Raw genomic sequence first — 16,961 nt, forward strand, 5'->3', positions numbered from 1 at the left:
TTTTGTTGCCTGCTACCCCATTCATTGTGAGCTGTTCACCACCAATGAAGACACGATGGTTGGTCTGTCTCCATAGACGAACATTCACGTCTTTCCAATTTATCCCACGAGGGGTTGAGAGCCGACCGGGCTAGCCAGGTGGGTAAAGTGCCTGCCTGGCAACCCAAAGGTCGCGGGTTCGATTCCCGCCTCGGGCTTGGATCAAAGTACTGCAAAAACCTTGGGAGGTGCACTATGGCCACAGAAGCCGATGCGCCAACAACTACCAAACAAAAAAAAAAAAAAAAAAAAAAAGAGGGGTTGAGCCGTTGCTGGGCTATGGGCGGGTCAATTCATTAGTGTCCCATTATTCTCCCCAGATCAAGCGGTCTCGTACCAGGTTGGAAAGCATGGTCTTCAGTAAAAGAAACAAACTGTGAAAGAGTTTGGCATTTCTCATATCACAGTAACAGTCCAACCATTCAACTGAACCTAGACTCGAACAAAATGTCGCTGAATGCTTCCAATGTGCTGTCTTTTCAACTCTGTTGTTTAAAGGAGTTTTTGCAACAGATATCCCCAACTCCAGGGTTTCGTGTCTTGAAAACTGAATCTCTTTCTCACTGTATCTGGCTCATTCGTTAAAAAGTTGTCTTGTTTCCTTAATAGGATGGAGATTATATTTTCAACAATTAAGCATCTCGTGACGAATTCTCCCAGTAGAGAAAATTCGGCTTCTCTACTGGACATGATGATGAGATTACCTGCCGCATTTAAGTAATCTCAGTAAATACAGTATTATGCTTTGTAATATCGCACACTTCTCGTACGATGTTTTTTTAAATTCAATAAATTATAATTGGAAATTACATTTTCTATTGAATAAACGAGTATAATTGGATGACTAAAGCGCGTGCGTATGTTTATTCCCCGTTAAATAATGGAAAAATAAATAAGGAAAGAAGAGAGAGACCGACCCGAGGGTGTTATAGATTTTTCAGCGCTGCTTCGTAACGGAAGGACAGAGTGATCAGTAGGGGGTCATGGGGTTACGTTAACCATCATCTTGTTACAATGTGATGACAGCGGGGGCGCTCTGTGGCAGGGAGGAGTCGTAATGTCGTTAACACCCTCCATCTGCTGTGAGTAATGGGTTAGGGAAGTCAGCGGCAATGGCACACGTACGGAGAGATTGACATTAGAGATTAATGGATCCGCGGAGGAAGAGACAGTGGATAGCACTAGATGGCACTCCACAACTGTGCCAGTCGTTCATTTGGTGCCGCTGCTTCTCTCCACTTTGGTAGAACGGTCATCCGGTTTGGGTGGTTGGATTTGATGGAAGTTGTTTTATTTATTTTAATAGTTAGCGCCTTTTTTGCGCAGATAACAGCTCCGGTGGGGAATAAAATGAGGGTCCGGGAGTGCCTGTAAACATCTAATCATTTTACAGCCCTTTCGCACGCTCAACTTCCATCCACTTTACTCCACCAAACTAGATCTCGGGTGTAATAGGAGACATTGGTGCCACTCGTTGTGGATGTCTGAAATGATCCGTTGTTTTCTGTACACCTCAGGTGAAGTGGGCCGGCCGTGTAGAAGAGCTGTTTAATCATTCACGAGGAGTGAACAGTTCCTGTTCTTTTCACGAAATGGAAGCTGCGCAATTATACAAATATATCCCGAGAATCATTTAACCGAATCAAATGGATTTCATATTACAAAAAAAAAAAAAAGGCCTCTTGCGATGCGAATAACCACCGTATTATAACCATTGTCTTGCAAAGAGCATTTATAGCTTTTAAATTATAGTTATAATAAATTGTTTTAAATTTTATATAGGTTTGGTCCGTTTGTTATTTTTTAATTACTCACAGCGGCATCGGAGTATGCAAATGGATATCTGAACAAACCAAAATGTTTATTGAAAATTTGATTAAGATTTTTTTCGAATCTCCTGAAAAAAATATCACAAGACAGAATTGTAAGTAGCCCATAACGGTTTTTTTGGTCAGGGAATTTATATAAGAAGAAATACGAGGCTTTCTTCTAGATCTTAATTTATGCTTTTCTTCATTAGTGTGGCATTTAATTCGGGTCTGCCTTATAGAGAAGATTTGTCATTTTGTTACCCTTTTTATTACGTAGGAGAAACGTCTCGTTTAATTGGCTGAAATCTGCCCGCGACATAGAATTATGGGTTAGTTAATTTCGCGAGTGTTCAAACTGAAGCCCGTCGCTTCCACAATAATAATTGAGTGTGCCTGCAACAACCTTTCTTGTACGAGTCCTTCTGCTCATCAAGTTCTGTGAACGTGTCTGTAACGGGTCCTTTCCTCTTGTTAACATTCCGCGCTTTTCTACTGTACGAGCTGTTCTTGAGTATTCTCCAAAACAAAGTCGACGGGGTGCGTCATGGTGAACGTGGAGAGCCATATCGATTTCACCTCAGCGGTCTATCCATCTCTGTGGAAAATTTTCATCGAGACAACCACGGACCGCGTGAGGACACTGAGCTGTGCGGCTCTTCTTAAAGATACGCTTATTTCCATAACTTACTGAATGAAGGGTTATTCCATCTGGGTTCTAAAGGAACCATTTCCCTGCAGGGCATCCTTTTACTCTAACATTATGGGCAACATGATGTTAGAGTAAAAGGATGCCAATTTTTATATTTGGAATGGAAAGAGAGACAGAACAACGCCATGTTTTGAAAATTATTATCGCAGTAGTGTCAGGGGATTTTGAAGTCAGCGGGAACATTACATTAGTGATATTTTTTGTTATAAAGCAATATACTCTATCCCAGACGTCCTTGCCCCCAGGAAACGGATAATTAAGTGAAAACATTATTACAAACCATTCACGGTCGTTGCATTTATTAAATCTATCTTGCATCTACATGTTGAAGAACGATGGCCATCAAACTGTTGAGAATGCGAATGTTATATTCCTAACCTCGTAGAGGTTTAGGGCACGACAGTTAATCTGGCGGTACGAGGATGTCTCGCCAACCCTTGAAGACACAACCCTGGAATTACTAGTGACGTCAGCATAAGCCAGTAATCGCAATACCCGTTAACCTGTATTGAGTTTGCTATACCCGTTAACCTGTATCAAGTTTGCTAGTCAACTAAAACATGTGGGTGTCATACTAGACAATAACTTACCCTTCCAACCACATCTCAAATTCCTAAGACAAAAGATCAGAAACTACTCTGCCATGGTAGCTAGGGTCACAAGGCGAGACTGGGGTCACAAAAAGCGTACCCTAGCCTTATACTACAAGACAACCTTCCTCCCAATAATTGCATACGCTTCAGCAATCTGGTATGACAAAACTGCCTTGGTCGTAAATAAGAGAACCCTGGATGCAATTCAACGCACCATCCTCCTCACTACCACCCGCGCCTTCAGAACGGAGTAACCCAGCGCTTCAGGTGATAGCAGCAGTACTTCCACTTGATCTTGAAATCGCAAGAACAGGACTTCTCTACTACTTATCTAAGGGGATAACCACCACTTTCCTGGAATTTACAATAGACCCAACGAACAAACATAAGGCAGAAAAGATCCGGCTTCAGTCTCACCTGCTGCAGGTGTGGCAGGACAGGTGGGCAGAAACAACCAAAGGAGCAATCACCCACAAGTTTTTGCCGCAACTTGAAAAAATCTATCCAAAATGGCCTACTTCGTTCTTTACGGGGTTGCAAACAACATACTTGCTAACTGGACACGGCCCCTTTAATGCAAAGTTAATGGACTTTGCCCTTGTAGAGGACCCATGCTGTACATGTGGAGAGATCGAAACCTAAGAACACTTCATTTCCGACTGTTCGCAATATGAGGATCTCAGGTGCATTCTAATCACGATTATAAGATACCTCCCCAGAGGGCAAGAGTTTCACCTACTGGATTCAGAGGAGGAATACAGAGCCCTGACCAACTTCGCTCAAGAACGCTTCTCAAAAAGGAGAACACTATATGCAATACACCAGGAGTGAAAGACGACCAGCCAGATAACAAATCAAAACATCCTTTAGGACACAGCCCGGAATGAAAATTGTGTGGAAGCTACTATCTGTCTACCAAGAAACCCTGCCTATGTACCAACAAATATGAGACCTAAGTGAAACTGACAAATATACTGAATGAAGATAGAGAACAAAAAAAAAAAAAAAAAAAAAAAAAAAAGACATTCAACTTGGACGGGACACTGTCCCACGAGAGACTCTACTACCGGACATGATCTTATGACTACACTACGACTGATGCAGCCTCACTGCCATGTAGCCAAATGGCGATCTCTACCAGCTCCCTTGCTTGGTACCTTTTTTCCTATCCCTGGCGGGGGGGAGGAGGAGGAGATGGTCTTCCTGTTTCCTCCCTCCCCTACCACCCCATATATTTCGCCTGTTGAGGCATGGGCATGCCTTACTGACCACCTGGGGTTGTCTTTCCCCCCCAGGTCTTCAGTCTCTTCCCCTACTCTGACTAATACGCCAGCGTAAACCCCACACAATTAATCAAAATTAACGATTTCTAAACTGAAAACTGAACCACATTAACCTCTCCTGGCTTTTCTAAACTTAAGTGCCCCCGTTTTTTTGTTTTTTTTTAAGGTCCTAGCCACCGAAATCTCAGGAAATTAGGTGGCAGGACCTGCCAGAGTACATATAACCCACTGGGTTCCTGGTCTGCCTCCACGGGGCGTAAGTTGGGCAACGTTGGGGCCCCCAGTTGGGGTTTAGCGGCTAAACAACCAGAAGAACAACGGTACATGACACTAAACGATCCAAGACCCACACACTTTTAAATCTCTGGCATTTACAGCGTACTGTAACACACCACAATGTAAACTACGCGGAGATGGGGGGAGCCCCTGGTGCCGCTTGACCTTAAACACACTTACACTTAACCTGTATTGATCACTACCACACCTGGAACAAAACCTTGGATGGAAACACCTTCGCTGGACCTCCTGGGTTCCCGGATGGCACAACCCTGCTGCTTCGGCACCCGGACTGCAGCCTCTTTACATCCACGCCCTATTGGCGATCTGGGCCAGCCCCCTTGTCCAGCCTACTAAATTTCCCGGCGGGGGGAGGATACGGTTTTGCTGTTTCCTCCCCCAACAACCCCTCTTTTCCCTTTGGTGGGGCATGGGCATGCCCCACTGTAAACTGGAGTTGTCTTCCCTATCGGCTCCATAATTCTGTTTATTTCCCCCAGTCTTCAGTCTCTCCCCCTACTCTATCTGTAATCAAGTGTACCCTCTACACAATCAAAAATTTAACAAACTAAAATCAACTTTGCCCATCTATTTGGCCGTCTCCTACCGCACCCCCGCAACGCGAATTTCTTTTATTTTTTAGGTCCTAGCCACTGAAATCCCAGGAAATTAGGTGGCAGGACCTTCCAGAATGAATTATATGCTATTAGATACCTGGTCTGCCTCCACGGGGCGAAAGTGGGGCAACGTCGGGCCTCAGCAGGGGTCTGGCGACTAAAGGACCAGAAGAACAACGGTACACGACATTACACTTATAGAAAGTCCATACACTTTTAAACCTCTGGCATTTCCAGTCAACTGGTACACCCACAATGTAAACTACGTGGAGACGGGGGAAACTCTTGGTGCCGTCTGACCCTAAACACATTTTACACTTTAACCTGTATTGAGTGAGATTATCTTTCTCCTCCAAATTATAAATGAAATGTAAACGGGAAAAAATAATTTTTTTGACATCTTAAATGTCACTTCAGAAAATTCGCCTAACTTTTTAATGAGATATTCATTGCAGAAATTCCTGCTTAAAATTTTGCTTGACTCAGCTCGCTCTTCTCTTACAAGCATTCTATATTTCATATTTTACTACTCGTATCTTAACGCTAATGTTGGATATATATGGTATGCAGATGGTGGGTCTCTTGCTATTACTTGGTTTTGGTTGGTTCAAGGTCTTGAAGCTGTCTGTCATCTATTTTCTTAATGATACGTAGAGGGCATCCGTTTCTTATGGCTAGTCTGGTTATATCTTCTAGTTACTGTTGGAGGTTTTCTTTATTACAGATCCTGTATAATCTTAAGATGAAAGATTTCAACGCTCCGACTTTAGTTTATTGAGGATGGCACGATTTATAATTCAGTATGATCCCTTTATCTGCTGGTTTCTTATAAACTTCCACTGTAACTCTGTGAGTTTTCTTGTGATTAGAATATCTAGAAAGGGTAGGCTGCCGTTGTTTTCTATTTCAAGTTTGAACTTGAGAGAGAGAGAGAGAGAGAGAGAGAGAGAGAGAGGGAGGGTGGATGATGGATCTGAACCATGCCATATTTCGTCAGAAATGCTTCCACAACAGATGCGCAATGGACGGGGCCATTTTCCTGCAACGGGAACCAGCTGTCTTTCTCTCGAAATTGTACCCTCATCCGGGAAATATGCTTCAAATAGTCTTTGAAGCACCTGTATGTATAACGCAGCAATGACTCTCTCCCCTTCAAATATCAATTCGTTGGGAATCACTCCCTGTTTGTCGAAAAAATAATCAGCATCATCTTGATCCTGGACTTCTGAAAATGAATCTTCTTATGGACCTTGGTAATGATTTTCATGTCCACTGCATGCCCCGATGCTTTGTCTCTGAGTCGTACTGAAACACCCAGCACTCACTCATCTCCAGTGAAATTACAGTCGAGGAAATTAGGATGGATTGTCCTGACTAGTCTTGATGTTGCCTTCGCATGATTACACTCTTCATTGCTTCTACTCATTCGTGAGACTGTGCTTTCCAAATTTTGCACGGACCTTCCTTTTTCCAAAATGTTCGTGCAGAATTTGATGAATCGTCTCCTTATTCGTATCCAACTCATCAGCCATCAGCACGCCACAATTTTCCGAAATTTTGCTACTCTGTCCTCACTTCCAGAGGTTGATGGAGCCCACTTCTTGGGTCATCGCGAACATTCTCATGTCCGCCTTTGAACCGCTTATACCATTCAAACATACTGTTACGACAACATTTTATCACCATAAACAGCTTTCAATATTTTATACGTTTCTGTTGTAGAGTTCCCCGGTTTAAACTGGGAAACTCTGCAATAGCAAAATTTGATATTTGTTGATTTCTCCATTGCAAAATCGTGATACGGAACGTTAACCCTACTAACGAAACTGGTTGTTCCTTGCAACCTGCCAGCCTACTGGATAATCTTTCTACCACCATTTGTGATACAAATCTTGTGACGTGCTGTAAGATTTGAAGTCTTACAGCACGTCACAAAACGGATTAAAGATCGCAGACCTTCCAGACTTTTTTAGACATTTCTGATGAATCCCAGATAATTTTTCTCAGCTGTTTGGATTTTCCATCTTAATGACACAATAGAGTTGCGAATTCTCTGATAACTCACCAGCAGGTTTGGTTTCCTCCCATACAATAACCACGCAACTGTTTTATAACGATTTGAAGACGAAACGTCAACAAATTATCACTGGGGTTAAAGGTCATGCGTCTTACTAAATAGGAAAACTTCTAAAATTGGTTAACCAAGCCTAACTAACCAATATAATAATAACGGCCACAACCATCATCATCATTTCAACGTCTTCCCCGCCCCCCCAATCTTGAACCTTCATAAAACCATGCAAAAGATCCACGTTCTCACAAGAATCAAATTTCATTCAGATGAAAAAGCAACCAAGTCTTCATTTTCAGAAACTCAGTGTGGCTAAAACTAACTGCGACTCCATAGATATTACGCGGCTGAACTTGTACTATTTGTCCTAGGCACGTGCTGCCAAAGCTTGCTGAAAATAATTCAGTAAACGGTTATTCATCGACTAATCTGAGCGAACAAATGTAATCTATTTTTGACCCAAAAATGCATCCTTCTATCTTTCCCCCTTTCTCTTTTTGTTCCTGGACCTTGCGCACTAGCAATTAGACAGTTCCAGTGTCGCACTTGTAGGCTTAGTGGAGAGTGTCCTTACACCGAACGTTGAGAGCGAGTCCAATGGCGGAGAGAGAGAGAGAGAGAGAGAGAATGGCTTGGAGAGTGCGCCGTTAATCCCAGCGATGACGGAGAAGGATGATAATTTGCGTCACGATGCATAAAGTCTTTTATTTCGATGAATTATCAGGTAAGTGCCGATTGTACATTGCGAGTTAGAACGAGGATTCCACTGTGCCCGTCATTTTATCAACACATCAACCTCATAACGTCGGCAGAGAGAGGAGAGACGCGTGATGAATTCATTATAAGAGCTTTAAGTACACCCGACAGCCCACTCATTACCACGGACAATTACCGCCACGCGTGGTAATTAATAAATTAACACGCTTCCTAATTAACGCGGACTGGCTCGGATGACCTGGTGTCTAATTGCTTTTTGATGCGAACCTAGCTGGCTGGTGACGTCATCTAACTTTGCAATGTGCGGCCAAAGTTGCAACAGAAGTGCGCTGTTTGGGCGGTGGACTCAGTTCCAGGTGAAGTCTGTTCGGTACAAGGCGGAGAATAAATGATAACGCGGTAATACTGGCGTCAGCTCGGAATTTCAGGTTGATCATTTCTTTTCTTTCCCCCCCACCCCAAGACGTTCCTCTCTGTGAATAACTTCGTATACGTTTCTGCTGGTTCCACCCCTTTAAGTTAATTAGTTACCGACAGTTGTTTTCCCGAATAACATTGAGAATTTTATTCGAGAGAAGCGATTGCTTTGCATCATCAACTCGCATGATCTGACTGATCCCGAAGAACTATCTCAGCTTGGGTCAGAACAAATTCGCTGACTGCATTCCACAATTTGCAAGGTAGCCATATTGAATCCAGCTTCAACAGTCAAACCCGTTCGATGATCACAACCTGCTCTTCAGGGAGCGCGACAGTGTCATTTCTTGTCCCAAAAAAAGTCCTCATTTCTTTTCTTCTTTGTTACAAGTTAGCTATCTTAACTGTTCTTATTTGAGGAATCTTGTAGCGTTCTGCCTTTCATGGACACTGGAGAGTAATGTGTTCTGTTACGCAGTCTTTGTTCCAATCAGTCAAGACGGGTGGAATTTCTGTGGACTATTTTCGTATCCTGGCCGAATTGATCGATCTCGGACGATATTTTCACGGCTTTTTCATCCAGAAAAAACAGACCGTGGACAAATGGCCTTTTACAGGATGTGGTCACGTCCACTTAGAATGCTTTTGCTATATTTTATACAAAATAATCTCATCCAATTGTATAATTGCGCAATTTGTGTTCACATCCAAGTTCAAAACAGAGTATCTTACATGACAGAAAATAGATATTCAATTTCATAACCCCTCATACTGCGGATCTTCAACCTGTCTCTCAGGCTGGGGAAGTATCCTAAGCACTTTAAGCAGGTCAATATAGTTCCTATTTTCAAAAAAGGTGATAAAAATGACGTATGCGATTACAGACCCATAACCTTGCAAAACAGCCTGGCTAAACTCTTCGACACAGCAGTGCACAAACATCTCTTCCAATTCTTCAAGCCTTTCATCGATCAGAATCAACATGGTTTCTGCAGTGACAAGTCAGTAGTCACAAATTTACTTCCTTTCTGGCAATACACCTCGGAAGCTCTTGATAACCACCTACAAGTTGATGCAGTCTACACAGACATATCTAAGGCATTTGATAAAGTCCCGCACGAACAACTTCTGGAAAAACTTAAGCTATATGGCATCCGTGACCCTTTGCTCTCATGGCTACGCAGCTATATTACGCATCGTTCCTTGAGCGTTATCATCGATCAAGTGAACTCAGACTGTTTTATACCACTAAGCGGAGTACCACAAGGCTCTCCCTTAGGTCCTCTTTCTCTTCATTGTTTTCGTAAATGATCTTCCTTTCATCTACACCTCCAATGTTCAAGTTGCTCTCTATGCAGATGATCTTAAGATCTACTCAGCAGTGAAGGAGACTACCGATTCTCAACAACTTCAACGTGCTCTCAATAAATTCTCTCTCTGGCTATCTCTGAATGGCTTGTCTGCTAACCCCTCGAAGTGCAAAGTAATCTCTTTCTCATCTTGAAGATCTCCACAACTAATGAATACGGAGTACACTGTTAACTCTGTGATCATCGAAAAGTGTGACCAAGTTAACGACTTGGGGATTCTCTTTTCCAGCAGTGCTAAATTCGATGCCCATGTCCTTAAAATCACCAGCAAAGCATTCAAAACACTGGGATTCATCAAACGGAACACATACAAGTTCAAAAACTACAGATATGCGGTTATCCTTTATAAAACTATTGTTCTGCCAATCCTTGAATTCAGTTCACCCATCTGGAATCCTCACACAAAGACTTTAACTAACAAAATTGAAGCAGTCCAAAAAAACTTTATCCGTTACCTTACGTACCGCAATCCTCTATTCTATCACTCAGTGTATTATGAATCGCTGTGTGATTACTTTCATCTGAGGCCTCTGTGCACTAGACGAGTTACTGCTGACATCGCCCTCCTAGCCAAAGTAATCACTGGAATTTATGAAGCATCTGGATATCCTGAGTAAAATAAACTTCAATGCTCCCTGTAGACAAGTCAGGAACCTTACACCGTTTCGCCTTGACTCTGCCAACACGGACTTTATGAAGTTCAGTCCACTGAACAGAATCAGCAGATCAGCAAATGACTCTCTCATTGACTTCTTTTACAACTCCCAATCACTGATGAACTCCATCCACAAGTTTGCCTCTTCTCTTAAACTGCAAAGTGACTAGCTCACATCTAATTATTGTAGCTTATTATTTGTTATATTATTTTTCTATTCTCTAACGGATTAATTATTACTTGTTTTACCGGTAACTTAACTTAATACAATCCTCTTTTGTACATATGCTTTTATTGTTCGAATCTATATCAATGTTTATCGTCCTGTTGGATTGCATATTATTGTTATTATGTTTATTGATCTGATCTCAGATACACTGTTAATGGTTACCTGTTGTGTATCTTTTTATTAATAAAATAAAAATAAAAATAAAATAAAATAAAAATTTTACAGGAGGTTACTCCTTTTTTTTTTTTTTTTCTCCCTCCCAGTCTTCATTATATCTGCTTCCATGTATCTGAATTGTTAATTTATTTGGTTGTTGTCATAGGGTTTTAGGAGCATCAGCGACTAAGGTCATATTGCACGGTATATACTGTCTTTAAATTGCACCTGTTTCGTGGTCGATTTTATTTTCTAGACGAAAAACTGAGTTTCCGGGAGAAAAAAACCATGCTACACTCGCCTGAGACCGACTAACTCAGCCACTTTGCGAAAAAGGGCCGTTGAAATTTCCTCACGTCATCGACGGGACCCGATGACGTGAGGAAATTTCGACAGCCGGTGTGGGGAGAACAGCGATTATACCAACTGTGCAACCCACGAGGGCAATTTATTTGATACATTCCCATCATCCAAGGAGCATCGACTGCATCGTCAGCGATCATGTCACAGACAGAAAATGAAAAGAAATGTACGGTCTAAGAAACGTGATCAAATGACAATGGAGTAGAAGAGTGGTGGACAAACAGATAAATCAGCGTTCCCCCATAATCATGAATAAATGGATTCCATCGCCCAGGTGTCAACATTGCAAGCTGGTAATGAAAATATGTGGGGGTGTGATTTCGTGGCACACATTTCCTGCTTGCAGTTTTTCCCTCTGTTTACGATTTCTTCTAGCAGGGCAAGGTGCCATGCCATAAGGCTTGGACTGTTCGGCAATGGTTCCAGTAGAATGAGGGCTGCTTTAAAACGCTCAATCATTGAATCTCAACCCGATGGAACTTCTGTAGGAATATATGAGCGGTTCGCACAGGGATCCGTGGCGCTCCAATCTGAGACAACTGCGGGATGCGATCGATTTTTTAATGGGCCAGCGTCCCCCGAGTAGCCCTTTCAGCCCGGATACAGCCATTTTCATTTTAAATTCCTGAAGAAGTGCGTATATCTTATTTCGATATCTCTAAGTCATTGTGGGAGGCAGGATCGGTGCAAGGGTATTTGTGCCTTTAGATATACTCTCCTACTGAACTTTTGTGGGAGGGAGTTGTTATTATAATTAAACTTTCTTCCTCAACAAGATTTTTTTTTAAATATAAGTGCCATCAGTCGGCCCCCTCTTCCTTTTATTTAGATAAATTTTCATCGTTTTACTTTGATGATTTTATCCAAATTTGTTCAGAATTCGTCCTCAGTTGTTTGCTCTCTAGATTATTAGGCCAAGGGCCCTAGTAATCGCCAAATAGTCAAATTTCTCGCTGATTCTTAAAAATTAGAAACGATATGTCTCTTAGAGGTTCATACCGTTCGTATAAAATAGGAGAAAGATAAAGCGTGCCATTTCGTTTTTGTTATTGTTGTTTTTTAAATAAAATTAAATGAACTAATTATACTTGCATTTAATTTTTAAACTTCAATACGCTCGTTTCTAATTACATCATATAAAGTTATGAAGTTTTGTATAAAATTGTTTTTATTACCTGTGCCAGGTAGTATTTTTCAGCTATTAACAGTTCATTAGACTTTCAGTTTTGGGGGGTGTTTGTATGGATAAGCGCCTGTTATCTTTGCCGTGTCCGTCCCTCGTCTACCAGTGGACGCATTTTCATTAAATTTTATATTCAGTTCATTTAGAAAGATTTGTTTAGCCATCCCAGAAATTAGTAATTTTTTTCACGCAATTTGTATGTAAAAAAAAAAAAAAAAAAAAAAATCTTGGATTAAATGTAGTTTAATCCATGATTTTGCGAGCTTTATAGACAATCTGTGCACGCTTCTCGTGTATGGTTATGCAAGGCTCATGAACGTGGTGTCGCTAGTGAAGAGATACACTGAAAGGACAGAATTCGTGGGGTTCCTGGGCAACGCGACGCTGTCATCCCTCTCGCTAGTGGACGAACCCACTGCTTGGCTAGTACATAGGTACACAGCATCACTACATTCACGTAGACGGTAATTCGATGTCAGTATGGATAAACGTCATGAGTTAACAGACTTTGAAAGAGGGATGATGATGAGTGCCTGTCATCCTGTCGCGGAAATGGTACAGAAATTGCACTATCCCGATTCAACAGTATCAAGAGTGTATCGCGAGTACACCATTACCAGAATAACATCTCATCGTGGACAGCGCTGTGGGCGGAGAAAGGTAGTGGATGAACGTGGCCGTCGACTTCTGTCTCGCATTGTTTCAGCCAACAGGAGAGCAACAGGGGCACAAATCATCGCCGACTTCAACGAGGAAGGTGCCAGAAACGTCCATCAGGCGATTATTAGCCGCAATAGGTTACGGGAGCCGCTCACCCACCAGAGTCCCATTACTAACACCACAACACAACACGGGACTCTACGCTTGAACTGGGCGAAAGAACATCGGCACTGGACCTTGGATGATTGGAGACGGGTCTCCTGGTCCGATGAGTCCCATTTCCAGTTAGTTCGAGCGGACGGGAGGATATGTATCTGGCGGAAACCGCACGAAGCTATACACCCGTCATGTCAACAAGAACTGTTCAGGCAAGTGGATGGTCGGTAATGGTCTGGGGCGGGTTCAGCTCGCACATGTTGGGACCTCTGGTACTTCTAGACGCAACTCTGAACGGTCCAGATTACGTGTCCATCCTTGCAGACCATCTGCATCCCTTTATGGTCATCGTGCACCCACAGAGCAATGGACTCTTCCAGCAAGACAATGCCCACTGAGCTGTGGTGACTAAAACATGGTTCGAAGAACAATCCGTAGATTTTACCACCATGGAATGGTCACCCTTCATCGGACATGAACCCTGTGGGATGCTGTGGAAAGGGCCGATATTGCTTTCGATCCTCCACCCAGGAATGCGATGGAATTATTGACAGCGGTGCACCAAGCGTGGATGGAAATATCTGTGGAACACTTTCGTGAACTAGTGGACTCAATGCCTCGCCGTGTGACTGCCCTTAACCGCATGAAAAGTGGGCTTACTCGTTTCTATGTAGGTATTCAATGATTTCTGTCCACTCAGTGTGTATAAAGAGAAATGAGACTTAAAAATAAAAATTAAGAGTAATAAATATTACGCAGTTGTAATTAAACTAAATGGCTAAGTTTAGAGAATGCAAACCTGTCGAATTTAAGTGTTTCGTGTAGTTATAACTTAGTAATTAATATGGCGCATTTACTTTTCATTTGGCGCCTCCGTAGCCAGGTGGGCAGGAGCAGCAGCGCGTAGCACACGCTTCTTGATTAGACCGGGGTTCGAGCCCGTGATCCACCAAATCGGAGGAGGCGGAAATGTCAGGGAATGACCACCGCATATCCCCGGAGCAATATGGCCTTAGTTGCTAATGCTCCTAAAAACGAAGTAACAACAACTTTTCACTTCTATTAATCATAGAAAAAAGAAAATAAATTCAAGTTAACTAAAAAAATCGAGAACTTTAATAATAAAATATACTTCTCCTTACATTACTTCTGGCAGTGTGGTATATATATATGAAGAATATTTTAAGAATAGACAATGAACGCAGAATAAAAACGAGCAGGTCATATTTATCGAAGTTTAGAAACATAATTCTCAACTTTAAATGGTTTAAAGACAGGCCCTCTTACAATTCGACAGTCTTTTATCGCGCGTATCTCGTGGAAAAAATTGCTCAGTAGTTTGCAAACATTGGGAGTTGCATGTGACACTATTGCTTCTGTAACCAGAATGGATCCTGTGGTCGGTTTGCTGCATAAAAGTATGGATAACTACTTTATTTTGAAATAAATCATTTGGACGATATGAGTCATGTACATTTGGTCCGAACAAAGTGATCCACTTTGATTCTAAGCTTGTTGAAGAGAATGGCCGGGGGGGACCCTCATTTTCAGTGTGAATGTTTTCTAAAGTAGTGCTAAAAATTTCTAATAATAATAATAGTTTTTAATATATATATATATATATTAAAGGGACTGAAATTTTAATATGGCCGGGGCTTTTTTCACACTTGATCCGGCCCTGTCTGCCACTCGGTTAGCGGTGCAGTTCTTTAAGAAGAAAGAGGAGGCCACGTGTGATTCTGAAGTGGTTTTCCAGAATAAGAAGGCGAAATGTTATTATAAGTGAATTTAATGTCAAGAAATATTATTCTGTGCTCGTCGAAAATGTTTCTAATGTTAAACTACTGAATACAAAAACATTGATAATCTTGTCTGTATTAGAAACAGTGATCTTAATTTCTCTTTACATATAGAATTAAAAGTAAAAGGGTCGAGGGCGCGTGCTTAAGACCCATAATTGTAATAAGCCTTTAACTGTAACCGAGGTAGTTTTGTTTCTGTTACTCACGTGAGAAAAGCAAGATTGCAGTGTGGGACATTGGAATTTTCAACGGAAAGTGTTGGACACGCGGGAATAAATTAGGGTTCTACCGAATTGTGGGGTACCTGTATCCACACTGGGGAGAAAAGGCTCGAATTTGAATCCATCAATGACGTGAGGAACTTTTATGGTCTTATCGCAACATGCTGCAATTAGTCCGTCCGAGGAAAGGGTTGCGTGCTTCCCCCCCTCCCCCCCTCGGAAATTGAGGTTTTTCTTCCAACAAACAGCAAACCGTCCGAAGAGTACACGCCAGTTATGTACTGACGCCTTAGTTTCCTTGGCTCTTAACACGCATCTGAACCACCTTGCTCTCACTTCATGCAGCTCCAGCATTCTTTGCCAGCTGTTTCCTTCCAGCGCTCCCTAACGTGCAGTATCGGAACTACATTTCCTTCCTTTCCTGTTATTCGGCAAACGTGTCATATCTTGATGGTCCTTGATTTATCTGTTCTTCCGCCTCCGTGTCACGTGCTGATGACAGAGGTGACGGAGGAAGCGCAACACTCGTTTACCACCGAAGTACTGATCACTGACAGCCGCTTTATGCCACGGTAGCGGGCCACGGAGGTCACGTTCTGATATTATTCTTACGGGAGTGCACGCGGAAGTGTCACGTGGCCAGCAATTAGTGACGAAAGCGGCAACCGTGATAATCTAATTGGATCTGTTTGTTTGAAGCACACGATTGGGTACTCGCTCTTCGTGCGGGGTCCCATTTTCCACTTAATGCAGTTTGAAGAGGAAAAGCCATCACTGGAGCACAGTTTGGATGTGTGCAGAATATTTTTAAAATAAAGGAGTTGAAGAGTCTTTCTTAGCACTGTGCTTGGTTTATATGATATGGTTGTTTTTTTTAATACTATGCAGCCCTAGCGAGCTTTCCTGGTAACCCTGCAACCTGTTTACAATGATATACCATTGAACGATGTTGATGTACAATTATTTTATAATTCCTCTTAAGAGGGTCGATTCGTTCTCGATGTAATGTCCATGTCACGGCGCAATACAATGAAGGTAACTGACACTATAAAGTCGCAACATAGGTTGCGATGATCTTCAAGGATCCAATTTGACACTTTGTAGGTCTACCGTTAAGATCAAAATCATGAGTAGAATTCCAATCCAGGAAGCAGAAGTCTAAACCAAGAATTGTGGTCACAATGAAGAGTAAAGATTTGCTGAAGTGAAAACAGAAGGAATGTTTCTCGATAACGGGCATTGAATTCTCAAATGTACGATTCGAATCCCGTCAATGACGGGATTCGAACTCGGCTCTTTTCCACCCGATGGAGGGAGGACAATAATTATACCAACTGTGCTACCCACGAGGACATTCAATGGGCTAATTACCTCCTTGTCTCTGCTGCAAAATTCCTATATATTATTGACAAAACACATCAGCTCTTCTGGCAGCCTGTTTGCACTGCTCAGAAAATGTCCTTTTCGTTCGTACGGCCTCCGCATAGGACATAATCATCTTACGCATGCATTCTTGCTGAGGGCAGATGACTCTCCTATGTGTGAGGATTGTGACACCTTTTTAACCATTCGTCATACTTTAACCGAATGTCCACGATATAGACAGCAACGTTTTACGTATTTTAACGTTTTT

This window comes from Mastigoproctus giganteus, chromosome 11, assembly GCF_048544385.1.
Source record: "Mastigoproctus giganteus isolate SK-2022 chromosome 11, ASM4854438v1, whole genome shotgun sequence".
Lineage (NCBI taxonomy): Eukaryota > Metazoa > Arthropoda > Arachnida > Uropygi > Thelyphonidae > Mastigoproctus > Mastigoproctus giganteus.